This window comes from Oncorhynchus masou, chromosome 24 (assembly GCF_036934945.1).
Source record: "Oncorhynchus masou masou isolate Uvic2021 chromosome 24, UVic_Omas_1.1, whole genome shotgun sequence".
Classification (NCBI taxonomy): Eukaryota; Metazoa; Chordata; class Actinopteri; order Salmoniformes; family Salmonidae; genus Oncorhynchus; species Oncorhynchus masou.
The window spans coordinates 90,268,834-90,291,588 of record NC_088235.1 but is presented as its reverse complement, the minus strand read 5'-3'; the positions used below and the strand labels follow the sequence as shown (position 1 = coordinate 90,291,588).

Sequence of the window (22,755 nt, the reverse complement as noted above, 5' to 3'; positions counted from 1 at the left end):
AGGAAACAGCAGAGGGAGCATCCCCCTATCCACATCGATAGACAGCAGTGGAGAAGGTGAAAAGTTTTCAAGTTCCTCGCCCTGGACATCATGGACAACCTGAAATAGTCCATCCACACAGATAGTCTGGTGAAGAAGGCGCAACAGCACCTCTTCAACCTCAAGAGGCTGAAGAAATTTGGCTTGTCACCTAAAAACCACAAAGTTTTACAGATGCACACTTGAGACTTGATACTGTTGGGCTGTATCACCGCCTGGTATGGAAACTGCATCGCCCACAACCGCAGGGCTCTCCAGAGGGTGGAGCGGTCTGCACAACGCATCACCGGGGGAAAACTACCTGCCCTCCAGGACACCTACAGCACCCAATATCACAGGAAGGCCAAAAAGATCAGCAAGGACAACAACCACCTGAGCCACTGTCTGTTCACCCCGCTACCATCCAGAAGATGAGGTCAGTACAGGTGCATCAAAACTGGGACGAGAGACTGAAAAACAGCTTCTATCTCAAGGCCATCAGACTGTTAAACAGCCATCACTAACACAGAGAGGCTGCTGCCTACATACAGGCATGAAATTATTGGCCACTTTAATAAATGGATCACTAGTTAAAGTGAAGTGCTCCATCATTCTGGAAAATGCGTTGTTCGTCACCAAACTGTTCCTGGATGGTTGGGAGAAGTTGCTCTTGGAGGATGTGTTGGTACCATTCTTTATTCATGGCTGTGTTCTTAGGCAAAATTGTGAGTGGTTGAGAAGCAACCCCACACATGAATGGTCTCAGGATGCTTTACTGTTGGCATGACACAGGACTGATGGTAACACTCACCTTGTCTTCTCCGGACAAGCTTATTTCCGGATGCCCCAAACAATCGGAAAGGGGATTTATCAGAGAAAAGGACTATACCCCAGTCCTCAGCAGTCCAATCCCTGTACCTGTTGCAAAATATCAGTCCCTGTTTGTTTTTCCTGGAGAGAAGTGGCTTCACGGTGCGTGCAGATGCACTCACACCTGCCTGCTGCCATTCCTGAGCAAGCTCTGTACTGGTGGTGCCCCGAATCCTGCAGCTGAATCAACTTTAGGAGACGGTCCCGGCGCTTCCTGGACCTTCTTGGGCGCCCTTGAAGCCTTCTCCACAACAATTGAACCATCAGCTGTCTGAGTGGCTGGTCTCAGACGATCCCTCAAGTGAAGAAGCCGGATGTGAAGGTCCTGGGCTGGCGTGGTTACACATGGTCTGTGGTTGTGAGGTCAGTTGGACTTGCTGCCAATTTAACTAAAACGATGGCTTAATTTAGCATTAAATCATCCTGCAACAGCTTTGGTGAGCAATCCTGCAGTCAGCATGCCAATTGCACGCTCCCTCAAAACTTGAGACATCTATGGCATTGTATTGAGGTGTGCACTGTCATCCACGCCCCTGGACTTTGAGATGCTCCGACATGACATGCATCAAGCACACCCATCTTATTAGTGGTGGTGAGATAATATACATTTTGTCAGACTAATTTGTCAGACTAATTTGTAATTGACTGTCATAGCCAAACATTAAAAGTATGTGATTGTGAGTTGAGAAGACAGTCAGAAATACTGTTAAAATGTTTTTCAATTGATTGCCATAGCCCCAAATAAAAAAGTCTACATAATTTGTTTCACATGGTTGGGGTCCCAAACATTTTCAGATATAAAAATGGGGTTGTGAGGAAAACAGTTTGGGAACCCCTAGGCTAAATATTCATTCACATGATGCAAAGCAAACATGCCCACAATTACATTATGGCATGAAGGCTGGCAAAATAGTAGCCTAGTCTACAATATCCCAAAAATTTGACAAACAAACTGTCAGCCCCGCAAGGAGGAGGAAGGGGTCTGTGAGGACAGAGGGGGAGTGATATATAATTTTCAGGGACAGTGAGAGTAGAGAGAGTGAGAGCGGGCACACAAGGAACACAGGCTTCTCTCCAACGTTGGATTCTAGTTGTATTTCATTCAGCGCGCTCACTTAAATCACAGGCAGTTGAAAGAGCTATGAGATTATATCTTTATTGAAAGGTAAGATTGAAATTGGTGTGAGAAAAATGCATCAGGACAAATTGTTTTGTTCTTAATATGGTTCAGTTTATTTGTAGCCTTCTTTCACTTTAGCCCATTTATCTTGCAGAATGAATGGGGTATGGATGGTTTATCACGGCTATTGACTGTTGACAGGGTTATGCATGCCCAAATTTGTTTATTTTAATGTCAATACAAAAAGCCTATCCATTTGAATCTGAATAGATATAATCTGAAATACAGCCTAAATTGTGTGGTGCACGTGCTTATACCAAAATAAAATGTGCAAAATAAAGATGTTCGCCTTCAAATGTCAGGAACAGATGTCAGCTGTTTTAGCGGCAGTCTAAATGCAGACAAATACAGAGTTATCCAAGAGATCTGTTGGAATTATGGGACCAAACTGTGGCTATTCTGGTTGACTGAACTAAACTCAGAGATTTGACAGATGGTACCAATGTGATTGTCATCTTACCTCCCTTCCTGGACTAGGCTGTGTGTGTGTGTGTGTGTGTGTGTGTGTGTGTGTGTGTGTGCGTGCGTGCGTGTCGCTTGCGTGTGTGTGCGCTTGCGTGTGTGTGCGTGTGTGTGTGTGTGTGTGTGTGTGTGTGTGTGTGTGTGTGTGTGTGTGCGTGCGTGCGTGCGTGCGTGCGTGCGTTTGCTTGTGTGTGTGTGCGCTTGCGTGTTTGTGCGCTTGCGTGCGTGCGTGTGTGTGTTTGCGCTTGCACATGCACATGCGTGCGTGCGCTCTCAGAAACGCTCACCTGCAGCCTGCACTGGTTCCACAGTCCACACGGATTTCCTCATGCTTAAAGGGTTAGTTCATCAAATTACACATTGGTTACCTTACCCTGTAAACAGTCTATGGACAAGCTATGACAGCAATCCATCCCTTGGATAAGTTTCCCTGGCACTGTTCCCACAGTGTTAACATTTTAGCGTTTGTGTGCAGATCACAATAACATGCGTCAGAGGGGTCACAGCTCCAACGTTCTCTAACAAGACAAGGTCATGCTCCAGGCTGTTCAGTTTATCTAAAGTATGCTAATGCCCAGCTTTGAGGTGTGTGTGTGTTTGTATGTGTGTGACACAAGAGGAGAGAAAGTAGGAAGATAAATAACAAACTCTTGGAATGAGAACGAGAGAGACCATGTACCACATTCACACATCAACAACACTTTGACTTTAGACATCAAAGAGAAATTCATTATCAGCCAATTTCACTCGGCATATAGGCTAGTCTCCACACACACACACACACACACACACACACACAGAGTATCCAGCCAGCCGGTATATATATTCCCTAGTCCCCGCTCACCGTAGTCTTTGTTGAACACATTTATTTGTCAAGTGAATGTACAGCTGAGTCGTAAGCACTAGCACATTGTTAGAGCATACACCTGCCACAACACAGAGCTTTGATTGGGTATTGAACTACTACTTACTGACTGTCTGAATGTAAGATGGTGACAATAGCAAGATGGGGGATGTGCCAAGTATAGTCACAATGAGGCCTTTCATCAGTTTGATTTGGACAGGCTGTGAAGACTGAGAGGGAAAGAGAGAAGGGAGAGAGAGGATGAGCAGTCTTAAAATGTTAAATTGAATGGAAGGAAGAAGAGTGCCAGGGAGATGCATGGGTGGAGTAAAATCTCTGCCTGTCTTTGTTACTTAAAGGGGCAATTAACAGTTGCTACAAGTTGAGATATCTGCCAGGCTTGCAAAGATGCATGTCGCCACCTGGGTGTCAGAAGGGGGAAGGAGAAAAGTAGTTGAGTGCCATCCGCATAGAAATGATAGGAGAGACCATGCGAAGATTTGACGGAGCCTAGTGACTTGGTGTACAGAGAGAAGAGGAGAGGGCCTTGAACCGATCCCTGGGGGACACCAGTAGTGAGAGTATGTGGTGCAGACACAGATCCTCTCCACTTCACCTGGTAGGAGCGGCTCTGCCAGGTAGGATGCAATCCAATAGTGTGCACAGCCTGAGACACCCAGCCCTGAAAGGGTGGAGAGGAGGATCTGATGGTTCACTGTGTCAAAGGCAGCAGATAGATCTAGGAGGATGAGAACAGAGGAGAGAGTCAGCTTTGGCAGTGCAGAGAGCCTCCGTGCCACAGAGAAGAGCAGTCTAGATTGAGTGACTCGTCTTGAAGCCTGACTGGTTAGGGTCAATAAGATGGCTCTGAGGGAGATAACGAGAAAGTTGATCAAAGACAACACGCTCAAGTGTTTTGGAAAGACCAGATTCACAAAACACTTCTTACGCGCTGTACTGCAGCGCCAGCTGTGCCATCAGAGACTCTGGGTTCGCGCCCAGGCTCTGTCGTACCCGGCCGCGACCGGGAGGTCCGTGGGGCGACGCACAATTGGCCTAGCGTCGTCCGGGTTAGTGAGGGCTTGCCCTGTAGGGATATCATTGTCTCATCGAGCACCAGCAACTCCTGTGGCTGGCCGGGCCCATTGCGCGCTAACCAAGGTTGCCAGGTGCACGGTGCTAACACATTGGTGCGCTCTGACACATTGGTGCGGCTGGCTTCCGGGTTGGATGTGCGCTGTGTTAAGAAGCAGTGCGGCTTGGTTGGGTTGTGTATTGGAGGACGCATGACTTTCAACCTTCGTCTCTCACGAGCCAGTAGCGATGAGACAAGATAGTAGCTACTAAAACAATTGGATACCACGAAATTGGGGAGAAAAAAGGGTAAAAAAAATAAAACATTTAAAAGAAAGAAAAAAAAGAAGCTTCTTAAGAAAAAATATACATAGTTCAGAAGTGCAATTCCTCAACAATGTCTTAAGATTGAATGATTTCTTACGAACTTACAAATCTTCTTAAGATGTTTGTTGCTAGGCAAACATTTTAGGTAGCTATCTAGCTCACAATGGCAATGATTTTAGCATATTTATTACTGAGGTTGCTGATCTAAAACATGTTCTTGGGTTTAAAATAATCAATACTGAAACTTTCAGATGAAGTGTGTGAGTGAATGAAATATGTTCAATTGCTTTTTATCTCACTGCCCTGAGTTTAAGACAAGGGTTTAGCTATCTTGGAATTAAGAACGTGTACAAAAACTTTATTTTCAAGAATCTACTTACCGCAAGAACATTTCCAATAACCATTTTTAGGAATAGCAACTTTCCTTAACTTTCTTCTTAAGTCTATAGTTAACGGAAAAATGTCAGTTAAGAAGACATTTCTTGTCATTCATGAAAGATCTCAATTTAATAGACATCTGGAGACAGTTGCACCCACAGGATAGGGACTACTCTTTTTATTCACACCCACACAAGACACACACACGCATAGATAACATTTTACTTTCGACACAACTGTTTCATAGAGTGTTAGATGTCGAGTATCTCCCCAGATTGCTTAGTGACCATTCTCCTCTGGTATTATCAATCTACCAAGGTAAATGGAGCATATAGATGGAGACTAAATTCTACACTCCTAAAGCAAGCAGAATTTTGAATTTTGTGCATTCATCAAAGAGCAGATCAATATTTTTACTTTGACAAACAAACCCTCTGCTCCTGACAGCTTCATTCTTTGGGACACATTGAAGGCCTATCTGAGGGGACAGATTATTTCCTATACTAAAGGGCTGAAGAGAAAACACGGTGCGGAACTGAGTGCCCTTGAATCTGAAATCTCCGAGCTGGAGAAAACCTACCAAAGAGGCCCAACTAAAGATCTATACAGGCTTTTGGTAAATAAAAAACTTAAATATAATATCCTGAACACATATCAAGCTGAGAGGGCCATCACTAAATCAAAACAGCGTTATTACGAGCTTGGAGAGAAAGCTCACAAAGTATTGGCATGGCAACTGAAAGCAGAGGAAAGTAAGAGGACAATTAATGCCATAGAAACTCTTACTAATGAGATATCTTTCGACCCTATTGAAATTAATAATACTTTTAAGAAATACTATGAAGACCTCTACACTTCCCAATCAAGCGATGATCTATCAGAGATAGACTCCTTTCTCTCCTCTCTCAACCGCCCATGCCTGTCAGGGGAAGACAGCAAGCGCCTGAGTGAACACTTCTCAGTTCCTGAATTGTTGGAGGCCATTAAATCCTTACCTTCTAATAAATCTCCTGGGGAGGATGGCTTCCCTCCAGAGTTCTATAAAGAATTTAGGGAGCTGTTGGTCCCCTACCTTATGGAGGTACTTAAAAAAAGCCAGAGAAGACAACTGCTTTCCAGAGTCCTTCTCTCAAGCAGTGATTACTGTAATCCACAAGAAAGGGAAAAACCCGCTTATGTGCGCCTCCTATAGACCAATCTCTCTCCTTAACACAGATTGTAAACTGGTCACCAAGATGCTATCTAAGAGACTGGAGTCGTCTTCCCCTGTTGGTCAACCCAGATCAGACTGGCTTCATAATTAATAGATTGTCCTCCAATAATCTCAGAAGGTTCTTTGATATAATGCACCTTGCCTAACAAAAACAAAATACCTGGTGTTGCGGTCTCCCTCGACGCTGAAAAGGACTTTGATAGAGTAGTCTTGGAAAAGTTCGGTTTAGGTACCGTGTTTGTAAATTTGATAAAATCACTCTACAAATCTCCTAAAGCTAGGATTGCTACCAATGGGATTACTTCCTCCTCTTTCCCTCTTTATAGGGGGAACAGACAAGGTTGCCCACTTAGCCCCCACCTCTTTGCCCTCGCCATTGGCTGAGGCTATCAGAACGTGCCCTGACATACATGGCTTTGAGGTGGGCCCCCATACCCATAAATTATCACTCTTTGCGGACGACCTTATCTTATTGCTAACAAACCCAGAACATTCCCTCTCTCACTTGCAGATCCTACTACAGTGTTATAGTTCTTTCTCTGGATATAAGGTCAATTTTGATAAAAGCGAAATCTTACCATTGTCTGTCTTTGACAATCATACCATCAAGCACAAGTTTCCTTTTAGATGGTCGCCTATGGGCTTCACATATTTGGGCATAATGGTGGATGGTAATCTGAACAACCATTATAAACTCAATCTGGCCAGTTTGTTGCAAAAGGTGGAGGTTGACCTTTGTAAATGGATGGACTTACCTCTCACTCTACTGGGTAGAATCAATGTAATTAAAATGAATGTCCTGCCCAGATTTCTATATCTGTTTCAATCTCTCCCTATCCCTGTTCCCGCAGCATTTTTTTCCTCTCTCGACAAGCTGACCAGACGGTTTATCTGGCACGGCAAAACCCCTAGGGTTGGCCTGGATAAACTGACCCTTGATTACAGTCAAGGGGGCTTAAACCTCCCCAATTTTAGAATGTACTACTGGGATGCACAGTCTAGGTTTCTGGCTCAGAGGTTTGACAATGGTCCCTCTCCCTCATGGTTGAACATTGAAAAGCTTGAGGTAAATGATGACACTGGGGCAGAATTGTTTTACAAATGGGACAGAAAATCTATAAAAACCATCACAGACAACCCTTTAATCATACATTCTGTCCTGGCATGGTGCAAACTGCATGAGTTGTTCGGACGAGAGCGATTCCTTTCCCCCAAAACCCCTTTATGGAACAATAGATTGATCCCTTTGTTTTTCCAGAATAGTAACTTTAGACCATGGTCTGATAAGGGATCACTCTTCTGGAACATTGTTACGAGGAGGGAGTTCTTATGTCTTTTGATCAGCTGAAACAGAAATACCACTTGCCTAACAGGGACTTCTTTAGCTACCTACAACTACGAAACTTTATTAGGGTGACTCTCAAGGGACAATGGAACCTACCTAAGATGTCACCTATTGAACAACTCTGCCACGCAGACCAACCACTGTTCAAGACCATTTCCCATGTATACGATGCTCTTATGTCAGGACTAACACTGCCTGGGCTAGATAAACCCCGACTTAGATGGGAAAAAGATCTGGGTATTGATCTTGATGAGGATCTATGGAGTGACCTATGCAGGGATGGTGTTACATCCACATTGAACTCCAGATACAGACTGATCCAGTTTCATTTCCTCCATCAGCTCTATATCACCCCATCTAGACTGCACAAGTTCAACCGAGATATCTCCTCCCTATGTTTTAGATGTGGCTCAGATGAAGGAACATTCCTCCATTCCACTTGGCAGTGTTCAAAACTACACGGTTTCTGGCAGGGGGTATGCGATACCATATCCTCAATTCACGGGGTTGCATTCCCTTTAGACCCGGAGGTCTGTCTACTGGGTAACTTTACTAACACCAATCTTAGGCAAAGCCATACTATAAAGCTAACAGAAATATTGCTAGCAATTGCCAAGAAATGTATTGCCTTGAAATGGAAATTGGATTCCTCCCTGCCAGTTGCAATGTGGCTATCGGAAGTTAATAGTTGTATCCCTTTGGAGAAAATCACTTACTGCTTGAGGAATAAGTTAAAGACATTTTACAGAATTTGGCAACCTTTTATTGACTATATGGAGAATCTCCCCCCACATCTCATTGATTGAATCTATATATAATCCTCACATAATGTTTCACACGTAATGTATAATATGTAGCCTACGACAGGTGATCCAATGTCTCGTTATTATTTTTTTCTTATTGTATGTTTGTATATATAATTATTTTTTTATTTGTTTTGTTACGCTCGTCTGTTACTGTCACTTTGTCCTATCGTTGTCTAATATCTTTTCACTTTTGTTTTGAATGGTCTTAATTGGAAAATGCAAAAAAAAGAAAAAAGACATTTCTTTTTAAGAAGGTTTTGTGAATCTTGGTCCATAGTTTTTGACATCAGATGAATCGAGTGTTGGTTTCTTGAGGAGGGTGAAACTCAAGCCATTTTGAAGTCAGAGGGGATGCATCCAGTGGTCAGGGATGAGTTGATGAGGCAAGTGAGGAATGGGAGGTCTCCAGGGATGGTCTGGAGAAAAGAGGAGGGGATGGGGTCGAGCGGGCATGTTGTAGGGTGGCCAGACCTCACTAGTCACAGGATTTTATCTGGAGAAAGAGGGGAGAAAGAGGACAGGGCATATGGTAATTATGTGTGTGTGGAACCAGTGGACTCAATAGGCTGAGTGACTGAGGAGCGGATGTTGTCAACCTTCTTTTCAAAGTGGTTGACAAAGTTGTTTGTAGGGAGGGAGGGGGAGGGGTGGAGGATAAAGGAGGGAGGAGAGGGTGGAAAAGAGTTTCATAGCATTAGAAGCAGAAGCTTTGGAGTGATAGAAAGTGGCTTTGCAGTGGATGCAGAGGAAGAGAAGGTAGAGAGGAGGGAGTGAATGAATAATAGGTCCTTTGGTAGTTTAGTTTTCCTCCATTTTCACTCAGCTGCCTGCGTTGGAGGAAAGGGAGACAGACAAGGAAACAAAGTAGAGACCTGGAGGGGGTTGCAGTGAGTTTAGTAGGCAAACAGCCTCTAGTGAGGTCAAACGTATTGCTTTGCTTGTGAGTTGGAGGAGATTGGGAAAGGGTGCAACCAAAAGAGGCAAGGAGGGGAAAGATAGAGTTAGAAAGAAATGAATCCAAGGCACAAGTCCGGGGATTGAAGTCGCCAAGTACGGAGAGCGGTGAGCCATCGTCAGGAAATTAGCTTATCAAGGTGTCAAGCTCATTGAGGAACTCTCCAAGGGCACAGGGGGGGCGATAGATGACAACAATGTTAAGGTTGAGCGAAAAAGTTACAGTGACAGCATGGAATTGAAATGAGGAGATGGTCAGTTAAGAGAGGGAGAAAAGACAAAATCTCCATTTGGGAGAAATGAGTAGGCCTGTGCCACTACCGCAGATGCTCTCGGACTATGAGAGAAGATATGAAGAAAGAGCAGCTGGAGTGGCAGTGATTTATCAAATTTTGATAACATGGATGGTCAGTCCATGCATCCATGTCTATGAATTTGAGAGTGACATTCTCCAGTCCCATCCCTTAGCTGTTTACCAAGATTCTTTAGTAATTTTGTATACTTTTTAGCCAGTAGTTCTGAAATTAGCGCTCACGAGCCAAAAGTGTTCCCCGAAAATTGAGTACTAAGTCACATATGTGCAGATATGTGCATTACGTCATTGCTCTCTCGCTCTGCTGTGTGTGCATCTTGCTAGCTGTCACTCAAATGTCTAGGGCCTGAAGCTCATTGGTTATAACTCGATTTGCTAGGGGGGTGGTCATGTGGGGGACAATAATTGGAAAATGGTGCAGCATAGCTTCCAGAAAAACAGTCGCTTTAAAACTAGGGATTTTGTGGCCAATTGAGGTAAAACAGTAATTCTGCTCATAGATTATGCATGTATGAACTATACGTTGACACATCCAGCCCAAAGCGGGAGGTTTAAAAAATACTCAGTAGTCGCCAAAGTTCCAGAGCATGTCTTTAAGCCAGCTAAGCTTTCCCTTCACCACATATTCCCCTCTCTCTTTCCCTCTTCCTCTATCTCTCCCCCCGCCCCCCTCTCTCTCTCCCCCCCACCTCCCTCTCTCTTTCTCTCTCTCTCTCCTCCCTCTCTGTGTCTCCCTTTCTACCCCCTCTACCTCTCTTCTCTCTATATATCTATGTAAAGGCCTGACATGCACAGGCTATTTTTAATAAAAATGAAACAGCTTCCTTGCAGTGAAGCTGCACACAGAGTGAAGGGAGACTGAAACAGCGATTTGCAATTTAGACCTGTGTCACCACTCATCAGCCAGCAACAGTAAATCGCCCTGCCTCTTTCATTCCCTATCTTTATCGTTCTATCTCTTTCTAGCCACGATCCATCCCCTCACGAACACTTACATCTCTCATACTGAAAAATAATATTAAATGGCATGTTTTTTCTTTAATTGTGGAGTGGTAGACATGAAAAACAATATGAAAATACTCAAACTAATTGTTTTAAAATGGGCCAAGAAATGGATTTAAAGATGCAACATTATACAGAAGAAAGAGAATAGCTCTAAAAGCGCCAGAGCGGAGATATAGGGGATGGTTTAAAGATGAGGGAACAGACACATCGGCTCAGAGAGACTGAGTGCACATCTGGCATTCATATTGATGAGGTGGCTTTAATATGTGCAAAAAAATAGCCTTATTCCTTTTCAACAGTCATTTTTTTATCTGCGAAAGGAAAGATGTGAAGAGTGGAGAAGGGTAGAACAAAGCAACAATTTTTCTTATGATCAAAAGCTCAAATTAGTACTTTGTTCTCAAGTATTAAGAAACTAGGGCAATTGCTGATTTGGAATGAATGAGTATTGTGTCCCTGTTGTAAACATTCTACAATTGGATAAATTAAACATTCTGATACATATTACACAGTAATTTTGGGTTAATAATATTTTAACTTAGGCCCTCATTTGCATCTAAATGAATGGGTGTTGTAATACAATTGCAGATAATTTAATTGCACTGTATAGTACAGATACGGCTATTCAATATAAAAAAGAGGATTACTATATCAGGGATTGTAGGGATGAGGCCATTATATCATTTCTTATCGATAGATATAAATTGACCTTTGAATATGAGTGTGTGTTTGTGATTGTGTGTTAAATGTGAGAGAGGAAAAAGGTAAAGAGTGACATTGACAAATTCACAGGAAGATTCACAAGAAAGAGCGGCGATTGCAGAAAATAGAGGGAGATGGAGAAATTGGGATTACACATTTTAAGTCTTGTTAAGTTGGTGACGAGCCTTCATTGTACAAAGCCTGGAAGATCGATAGCTGGGGTCTGACTCTAATACCAACGAAACTCAGATCGTTAAACTTTTGGGAAATGAGGACAGAAATGTATTAAAATATTCATGAGTCCAATTCATCTCTTAAGGGTAACTTCTTCTACTAATGGGCATTGAGGTATGAGGAGGCCATCTTTAGGATGAAATCAATCATCGGATGGACTGACAATTGTGTCTGACACAGTAAAGTAGTGGGCTGCGACACACACTCTGCCCTTCAGGTCCAAACTCCCCATTCAGGTCCAAAATGCCCCATTCTGTCATTAAGTATTAAGTGACATTCTTTAACTAACCGGTGTTATGCTTTTCACTGGTTATGAGCATGTCTGAGCCCTTGAAATGTTTTATTATGTTATAAATAGACAATAGATATTTATATGCTGCAATTTTACAACATACTGACAATAGCCTCTGCTTTTCTATTAGCTATGACTATGGTGTCTAATCCTTCAATTCACCAAACACTAAACAATGGACAAATCTGAACATAGACAGTAGGCAAAAAAACTGTGCAGACAGAACAGTGCTATTACAATATATTCCCCACAATGTGGAGTTGTAAAATGGCAGCCAGCTTGGTCTTGAGGGTCTTGAGGAGATAATGAGAATACTGTCAACAGATCTGCATGTCTTCATGCCTCCTACACCTCAGAGCTGTTTGCTCTCCTTTTAATTAAAACAGCTGAGATTACTCTAATTATCTCTCCTCTCAGGTAATACAGCTCTGAATGAAAACCAAACAGAATGAAGACTGACCCTGGACATAGCAAAGGAAAGCACAATGTGGCGAGAAGACAGCAGAATCCAAGGAGAAGAACAAAAATCTCTGGAGAATTCATGTTGAAATTAGTTGACTAACATACCAACTCCACTATGACCACCCCAACGGTGCTTCTTCTAGTTTTGGTTTGTATGTGGGAGGAGCACAGAGGTGAGAGCTCACTAATTGTTAGTTTACCAATTCCAGTTCAGAACAGTGAGGAAACCCTAACAGATGTCACGGCTGGAGAAAACACTGTCTCTCTGCTGAATCATGGTGAGAATGCTGAGGTTCTTATGACTACCCACATCCCACTGGCTCCTGGATTAACAGAAAAGGGAAAGAATGGCCTGGATGAACTAGTACAGATATCAACCCAAACTGCCTTTACCCTTCACACCACTTGGAATGTAATTATATCCAAGAGTGATGCTGTGGATAATGTTCACACTCAGTCACTGGAGGCACAAGAGTCCATGGAGGCAGATCCCAATGGAGACCCCAGCCATCATTTGAAACTCCAGACTGACTTCCATCCAGAGTCCAGAGTTCTTAAAAAGAGCATCTCTACCCGGGGCTTGGTGTCTCAGGCGGGGGTGGTGGGGCTAACTCTAACCTGGGAGCGGCCTCACTCTCGTCATAGGCGGAGTTGGCAGTGGAACCAGTTCTTTGTGATTGAGGAGTACAGAGGACCAGAACCAGTGCTCATCGGACGGGTAAGGCCTCATCAAAACAAATGCTCATATACTGTATGTCATTAAAAGTACAGTGTGAATTAAAGTGTTATAAAAGTGTTCATACTTGTAGCTTTGGTTCATAAAAAAATGTCATACTTGTAGCTTTGGTTCATACAAATGTCATATTTGTAGCTTTGGTTAAGTTATTCCTAGAACAATAGCCTGATGATACAGTACTCTACTAGTCAGACATACTGTAGTTCACTAAGGTTAGTCAATAAATATGGTTGGTCGCACCACACCAAGAACACCATAGAGCTGACAGGAAGTCATGGTTCAACCAGTCTGATGATGAGATGATTGAATACGTTTTAAGCCAGTTCGCACCTGATCCACCTAGAGCCCTGGAGGTTACTTGTAGCACATCACAGGCAAAGCGGTGGACCGTTAATGCAGCTGCTGGCAGCTTTAGTGTGTATGTGAATTCTATTAGCTGTTACGCTAACACGGAACTGTGCCAGCCACAGTAGAAGCAGCCATGTAAATGTTCCATCTTCCTCTCTGCCTTTTATTGATACAGTCAGGAAGGGATGGTAGTCCAGCGGTGGAGAGCAATGTTGCAGTTAGTGCACCAGTCTGATTCTGGGCTTGAGATAGCTATGATGTCATAAGGGATCTCACATATGGAGGAGTTGTTTTTTGTGCAGCTTTTTAGGGCTTTGAGGGAGTTTTTATGATCAAATCCAATCAAATCCAATTGTATTAGTCACATGCTCCGAATACAACAGCTGTAGACCTTACAGTGAAATGCTCACTTACTAACTCTTAACCAACAATGCAGTTGAAAAAAATATGAGTAAGAATAAGAAATAAAAGTAACAAGTAATTAAAGAGCAGCAGTAAAATAAAAATAGCGAGACTATCCACAGGGGGGTACCAGTACAGAGTCAATGTGTGGGGGCACCGGTTAGTTGAGGTAATATGTACATGTAGGTAGAGTTATTAAAGTGACTATACATAGATGATAACAATAGAGAGTAGCAGTGGTGTAAAAGAGAGGGGGCAATGCAAATAGTCTGGGTAGACATTTGATTAGATGTTTAGGAGTCTTATGGCTTGGGGGTAGAGGCTGTGTAGAAGCCTCTTGGACCCAGACTTGGAGCCCCGGTACCGCTTGCTGTGCGGTAGCACGGAGAACAGTCTATGACTAGGGTGGCTGGAGTCTTTGACAATTTTTAGGAACTTCCTCTGACACCGCCTGGCATAGAGGTGCTGGATGGCAGGAAGCTTGGCCCCAGTGATGTGCTGGGCCGTACGCACTACCCTCTGTAGTGCCTTGCGGTCAGAGGCAGAGCAGTTGCCATACCAGACAGTGATGCAACCAGTCAGGATGCTCTCGATGGTGCAGCTGTAGAACCTTTTGAGGATCTGAGGACCCATGCCAAATCTTTTCAGTCTCCTGTGGGGGAATAGGTTTTGTCGTGCCCTTTTCATGACTGTCTTGGTGTGCTTGGACCATGATAGTTTGTTGGTGATGTGGACACCAAGGAACTTGAAGCTCTCAACCTACTCTACTACAGCCCTGTCAATGTGAATGGGGGAGTGCTTGTTGTCCTGGCACCACATGGCCAGGTCTCTGACGACCTCCCTATAGGCTGTCTCCTTGTTGTCGGTGATCAGGCCTACCACTGTTGTGTCATCGTCAAACTTAATGATGGTGTTGGAGTCGTGCCTGGCCGTGCAGTCATGAGTGAACAGGGAGTACAGGAGGGGACTGAGCACGCACCCCTGAGGGGCCCCTAGTGTTGAGGATCAGCGTGGCGGATGTGTTGTTACCTACCCTTACCCTTACCACCTGGGGGCAGCCCGTCAGGAAGTCCAGGATCCAGTTGCAGAGGGGGGTGTTTAGTCCCAGGGTCCATAGCTTATTGCTGAGCTTTGAGGGCACTATGAAGTTGAACGCTGAGCTGTAGTCAATGAACAGCATTCTCACATAGATGTTCCTTTTGTCCAGGTGGGAAAGGGCTGTGTGGAGTGCAATAGAGATTGCATCATCTGTGGATCTGTTAGGGCGGTATGCAAATTGGAGTAGGTCTAGGATTTCTGGGATAATGGTGTTGATGTGAGTCATGACCAGCCTTTCAAAGCACTTCATGGTACAGGTGTGAGTGCGACAGGTCGATAGTTATTTAGGCAGGTTACCTTAGTGTTCTTGGGCAAAAGGGACTATGGTGGTCTGCTTAAAACATGTTGATATTACAGACTTGGACAGGGAGAGGTTGAAAATGTAAGTGAAGACACCTACCAGTTGGTCAGCACATGCCCAGAGCACACGTCCTGGTAATCCGTCTGGCCCTGCAGCCAATGTTGACCTGTTTAATGGTCACATCTGCTGCGGAGAGCGGGATCACACAGACTTTCAGGAACAGCTGGTGCTCTCATGCATGTGTCAGTGTTATTTGCCTCGAAGCGAGCATAGAAGTAGTTCAGCTTGTCTGGTAGGCTCGTGTCACTGGGCAGCTCTCGGCTATGCTTCCCTTTGTGGTCTGTAATGGTTTGCAAGCCCTACCACATCCGACGAGCGTCAGAGCTAGTGTAGTATGATTCGATCTTTGTCCTGTATTGATGCTTTGCCTGTTTGATGGTTTGTCGGAGGGCATAATGGGATTTCTTAGAAGCTTCCGGGTTAGAGTCCCACTCCTTGAAAGCGGCAGCTCTAGCCTTTAGCTCAGTGAGGATGTTGCCTGTAATCCATGGCTTCTGGTTGGGGTATGTATGTACGGTCACTGTGGGGACGACGTCATCAATGCACTTATTGATGAAGCCAATGACTGATGTGGTGTACTCCTCAATGCCATCGGAGGAATCCCGGAACATATTCCAGTCTGCGCTAGCAAAACAGTATTATAGCTTAGCATCTGCTTCATCTGACCACTTTTTTTATTTATGGAGTCACTGGTGCTTCCTGCTTTAATTTTTTCTTGTAAGCAGGAATCAGAAGGATAGAATTATGGTCAGATTTGCCAAATGGAGGGTGAGGGAGAGCTTTGTATGCATTTCTGTGTGTGGAGTAAATGTGGTCCAGAGTTGTCTTTCCCTCTGGTTGCACATTAATAGAAATTTGGTAAAACGGATTTAAGTTTCCCTTCATTAAAGTCCCCAGCTACTATGAGAGCCGCGTCTGGGTGAGCGTTTTCCTGTTTGCTTTTGGTGGAATACAGCTCATTCAGTGCGGTCTTAGTGCCAGCATCAGTCTGTGTTGGTATGTAGACAGCTACGAAAAATACAGATGAAAACTCTCTAGGTAGATAGTGTAAACTACAGCTTATCATGAGATACTCTACCTCAGGCGAGCATAACCTCGAGACATCCTTAGATATCATGCACCAGCTGTTATTTACAAAAATTAATTGTCTGCCACCCCCTGTCTTACCAGATGCCGCTGTTCTACCCTGCCGAAACAGCAAATAACCAGCCAGCTGTATGTTGATAATGTCATCGTTCAGCCACGACTCCGTGGATTTAACAGTTTTGAATGTCCCGTTGGTAGTTTAATCTTCATCGTAGGTCATCGATTTAATTTTCCAAAGATTGCAAGTTTGCTAGCAGAATGGAAGGAAGTGGAGGTTTATTCGATCTCCTACGAATTCTCAGAAGGCAGCCCGCCCTCAGGCCCTTTTTTCTCCAACTCCTCTTCACACAAATAACGGGGATCTCGGCCTGTCCCTGGGAAAGCAGTATATCATTCATGTCGGGCTCATCAGGCTCTTTAAAGGAAAAGAAGGATTCTGCCAGTCCGTGGTGAGTAATCGCAGTTCTGATATCCAGAAGTTATTTTCGGTCATAAGAGATGGTAACAGCAACATTATGTGCAAAATAAGTTAAAAAAATAAGTTACAAACAACGCAAAGAAACAAACATACATTAACGCCCAGACTCACATACATGATTAGAGTGTATGTTCTATGCTGTTTGAAAGTCATTGATAGTAAGCATTGAGTGGGGTAAGATAATGTACATCATGGCAAGAATGAGACATTTTCAGGAAGAGAAAATCAACAAGCAGAATACAGAACATTTAAATTAAAGAGAGTGGGGAGAGTGACAACAGGATAGGGAAAGACAAGTAGATCTCTGGGAATTCCATCAGAGATCATTTCAAAAAAGAATTCCCCTCCACTCTTGTTTTTATGGATTGGATAAGTTTCAACCCCACAGAGAAATATTTTGCCATGGCGACTGATGCACAGCAGGACTGAGCTAGCAATTGGATTGAGAGTAGGGGGGTATGGGTTGGTGAGAGAGAGAGAGGGTGGGGGGATGTTTTTTAGGAGAGTGGGATGGAAGAATGACAAAGATGTCTCCCGTGGTGATGTGTGGGATACAAATAAAAGCAGATTCAAGGAGGAAGAAGAGCAGGAGGGTGTTGGGGAGAATAAACCCCCTACTCCCTCATCTAGCATTTCTTACTGTGTGTTATCATGTGTTTTCTTTAATCCCTAACTGCACGCTCAACTACACGCATATACACATACTGTTTCTCTCTTTTTCTTGTTCTCTCTCTAACACACACATCACACACACACACTCACACCCAGAGACACTTGTGTACTACGGCTGTATACACCTGTGGTTTATGCATTACAGTTTACTTGTTTACCAATGTGTTTATGCATCCCTTTGGTGTTTTTCTGTAGAAGAAATGCACGTCTATGTGATTTAAGTCCTATGGGGCCATAATACTCTTTTGCTCTTGCTCTCTCCATGCTTATGTGACATAATAACATGAACAATGTTCCTTGCCTGTGGCTTGTCTTGAATTTAATTCTCACGTGATAAATATAACAACCACAGTTTGACCACAAAGCTGTGTCCATATTAATGTAAAAACCTGCAGTATACTGCTCAGTAAATATCAAACAACCCATTCTGTTTATTATAAACTCAGCAAGAAAAGAATGGTCCCTTTTTCAGGACCCTGTCTTTCAAAGATAATTCGTAAATATCCAAATAACTTCACAGATCTTCATAGTAAAGGGTTTAAACACTGTTTCCCATGCTTGTTCAATGAACCGTAAACAATTAATGAACATGCACCTGTGGAGCGGTCGTTAAGACACTAACAGCATACAGACGGTAGGCAATTAAGGTCACAGTTATGAAAACTTAGGACACTAAAGAGGCCTTTCTACTGACTCTGATAAAAACACCAAAAGAAAGATGCCCAGGGTCCCTGCTCATCTGCATGAACGTGCCTTAGGCATCTTGCAAGGAGGTACGAGGACTGCAGATGTGGCCAGGGCAATAAATTGCAATGTCCGTACTGTGAGATGCCTAAGACTGCGCTACAGGGAGACAGGATGGACAGCTGATCGTCCTCGCAGTGACAGGCCACGTGGAACAACACCTGCACAGGATCAGTACATCCGAACATCACACCTGCGGGACAGGTACAGGATGGCAACAACAACTGCCTGAGTTACACCAGGAAAGCACAATCCCTCCATCAGTCCTCAGACTGTCCGCAATAGGCTGAGAGAGGCTGGACTGAGGGCTTGTAGGCCTGTTGTAAGGCAGGTCCTCACCAGACATCACCGGCAACAACATCGCCTATGGGCACAAACCCACCGTCACTGGACCAGACAGGACTAGCAAAAAGTGCTCTTCACTGACGAGTCGTGGTTTTGTCTCAACTTGGGTGATTCGCGTTTATTGTCAAAGGAATGGGGTGGTGTGTCACATCATCGGACTAAGCTTGCAATCTCAACGCTGTGCGTTACAGGGAAAACATCCTCCTCCCTCATGTTGTACCCTTCCTGCGGTCTCATCCTGACCTGACCCTCCTACATGACAATGCCACCAGCCATACTGCTCACTCTGTGCGGGATTTCCTGCAAGACAGGAATGTCAGTGTTCTGCCATGACCAGCGAAGAGCCCGGATCTCAATCCCATTGAGCACGTCTGGGACCTGTTGGATCGGAGGGTGAGGCTAGGACCATTCCCCCCAGAAATGTCTGTGAACTTGTATGTGCCTTGGTGGAAGAGTGGGGTAACATCTCACAGCAAGAACTGGCAAATCTGGTGCAGTCCATGAGGAGGAGATGCACTGCAGTACTTAATGCATCTGGTGACCTCACCAGATACTGACTGTTACTTTTGATTTTGACCCCCCATTTGTTCAGGGACAGATTATTCCATTTCTGTTCGTCACATGTCTGTGGAACTTGTTCAGCTTATGTCTCAGTTGTTGAATCTTGTTATGTTCATACAAATATTTACACATGTTAAGTTTGCTGAAAATAAACGCAGTTGACAGTGAGAGGACGTTTCTTTTTTTGCTGAGTTTAGTTCAAATAAAGGGTTGTGGTTTAAGATAGAGGTTGTGTTGATCTTTTACGGAGGGTCCGCAGCAGAGCGGAGGAAATGATGTGATATGAATAAACCTAGTAGATTATGGACATGTGCAGATGTGCCTTAAGGGGAGTGAGATGTTGAGGTTCCTGTTCAGAAAGCCCTGTGTGATGAAGGCTTGAGTAATCCTTGTAGCTTTCTATTTCTGTGTATCTGGCCTTTTACCCAACCAGCTCCCTGTAATGTCCCCCTAATGCCATTAAATACTGAACAAGCAAGCACTGTTTACTGCAAAGTAAACAGAGACAGATAGAGATACAGATGAAGAAAGAGAGAGAGAGAAACAGATGGGCAGATGGACTGTCAGAGAGAGAGGCACGTTCCCAGAGAGAGAGAGAGGAACAGATGGGCAGATGGACTGTCAGAGAGAGAGGCACGTTCCCAGAGAGAGAGAATAACAGATGGGCAGATGGACTGTCAGAGAGAGAGGCACGTTCCCAGAGAGAGAGAAACAGATGGGCAGATGGACTGTGTCAGAGGGAATAACAGATGGGCAGATGGACTGTCCACAGAGAGAGAGAGAAACAGATGGGCAGATGGACTGTCAGAGGGAGAGGCACGTTCCCAGAGAGAGAGAGAAACAGATGGGCAGATGGACTGTCAGAGAGAGAGGCACGTTCCCAGAGAGAGAGAGAGAAACAGATGGGCAGATGGACTGTCAGAGAAAGAGGCATGTTCCCAGAGAGAGAGAGAGAAACAGATGGGCAGATGGACTGTCAGAGAGAGAGGCACATTCGCAGAGAGAGAGAGAGAAACAGATGGGCAGATGGACTGTCAGAGAGAGAGGCACGTTCCCAGAGAGAGAGAGAGAGAAACAGATGGGCAGATGGACTGTCAGAGAGAGAGGCACGTTCCCAGAGAGAGAGAGAGAAACAGATGGGCAGATGGACTGTCAGAGAGAGAGGCACGTTCCCAGAGAGAGAGAGAGAAACAGATGGGCAGATGGACTGTCAGAGAGAGAGGCACGTTCCCAGAGAGAGAGAGAGAAACAGATGGGCAGATGGACTGTCAGAGAGAGAGGCACGTTCCCAGAGAGAGAGAGAGAAACAGATGGGCAGATGGACTGTCAGAGAGAGAGGCACGTTCCCAGAGAGAGAGGGAGAAACAGATGGGCAGATGGACTGTCAGAGAGAGAGGCACGTTCCCAGAGAGAGAGGGAGAAACAGATGGGCAGATGGACTGTCAGAGAGAGAGGCACGTTCCCAGAGTCCATCTGCCCATCTGTTTCTCTGTCAGAGAGAAACAGATGGGCAGATGGACTGTCAGAGAGGCACGTTCCCAGAGAGAGAGAGAGAAACAGATGGGCAGATGGACTGTCAGAGAGAGAGGCACGTTCCCAGAGAGAGAGGGAGAAACAGATGGGCAGATGGACTGTCAGAGAGAGAGGCACATTCCCAGAGAGAGAGAGAGAAACAGATGGGCAGATGGACTGTCAGAGAGAGAGGCACGTTCCCAGAGAGAGAGAGAGAAACAGATGGGCAGATGGACTGTCAGAGAGAGAGGCATGTTCCCAGAGAGAGAGAGAGAAACAGATGGGCAGATGGACTGTCAGAGAGAGATTATTCACTTTATATATTATCTACCTTACTTGCTTTGGCAATGTTAACACATGTTTCCCATGCCAATAAAGCCCTTGAATTGAATTGAATTGAGAGAGGCACATTCCCAGAGAGAGAGAGAGAGAGAAACAGATGGGCAGATGGACTGTCAGAGAGAGAGGCACGTTCCCAGAGAGAGAGAGAGAGAAACAGATGGGCAGATGGACTGTCATAGAGAGAGGCACGTTCCCAGAGAGAGAGAGAGAGGGTGACAGAAAAACAAAGTTAAGGGGAGATACAGAGACAAACAAACAGATGGATTCAGAGAGGGAAAGGAAACAGACAGATGGACAGAACATAACAGAACAGAAGACAGAAAGAGCGACACATGCAGATGGACACATTGGGCTGTCAGTGTTCTGTATGTGTGAGAGCAGGACATTTGGGGCCACTGTCCACAGTCATGTACTTTAACCCCCGAACAATCCCACAGTGGCCTGCTTGGTCCAATGAGTTAATTAGCGGTACGCATCAGTACTCATTCAGCTCCCCTCTGTCCCTTTCACACCTGGTGCCATTCAATTCACACTCACTGAATACCACATCTTGAGCTTGATTCAATCGCTCATTTCACAATCACATGTTTTTGTTTAGGCTGATGATAAATGGAGCTGATGAGGGATGCATTGTCTGTGTCAGTGGTGGCTCAGACACAATATATCAAAAGCATCAGTTAAACCATAAACCCTGGCGTTTTAGAGAATAGGGCAGAGAGAACAGAAGTCGCTCATTAAGCAAGGCTCAAAGCAGAATGCATAGATTACTGTTATGACTTTATTTTCTGTCCATACCCATCTCCTCCAGCTGCACACAGACATGGACAGGGGCGATGGGCGTACTAAGTACATATTAGAAGGAGAGGGGGTGGGGTCTGTGTTTGTCATCGACGGGAACACAGGAAACATCCACGTCACCAAGTCCCTGGACCGAGAGGACAAGGACCAGTACCGCCTGATTGCTACAGCAACCAACCGCCAGACAGGCCGCGCCCTCGAACCCTCGTCCACGTTCATCATCAGAGTTCAGGATATCAACGACAACCCACCTGTCTTCCAGAATGAGCCCTACACCGCCACTGTGCCCGAGATGGCCAATATAGGTACTACATGTGACTGACAGGTCTCCGGTCCTGATCTGTGGTTTACATTACAGTCTGGTCAGGCTATCTCAAGGGCTTATTTCTCATTGCTGTAGTCTCACCACTCCATCTCTCACTAACAGGTACATCCATAATCCAGGTGACAGCCACGGATGCAGACGACCCTACGTATGGTAACAGTGCCAGGCTGGTGTATGCTGTGACCCAGGGCCAGCAGTATTTCTCTGTGGATCCTCAGACAGGTCTGATAGGCCTATAATACACACTCCTATCAAGCTGCGTGTTATATGCCATTTGATAGCCATGATGATGAACAGACTACAGTACGGCCATGTGATCTGTAAAGATACAACATTGTGCACTTCTGTTTGTCTGTATGTACAGCCATAGACAGTCTACAGGTATTCTATGTACATAAAAGCTTGTGACATATCGATATGTGATATTAAAGCAGATAACTCATCCTGGTACAGTCTGCTTGTCCCTTT

General features: G+C 44.6%; 1 pseudogene; it reads left to right on the top strand.

The window, feature by feature from the left end:
- Positions 1-1,929: 1,929 nt before the first annotated feature.
- The window catches only part of LOC135512981 (cadherin-2-like), a 31,224-nt pseudogene continuing 10,398 nt past the window's right edge, over positions 1,930-22,755 (top strand).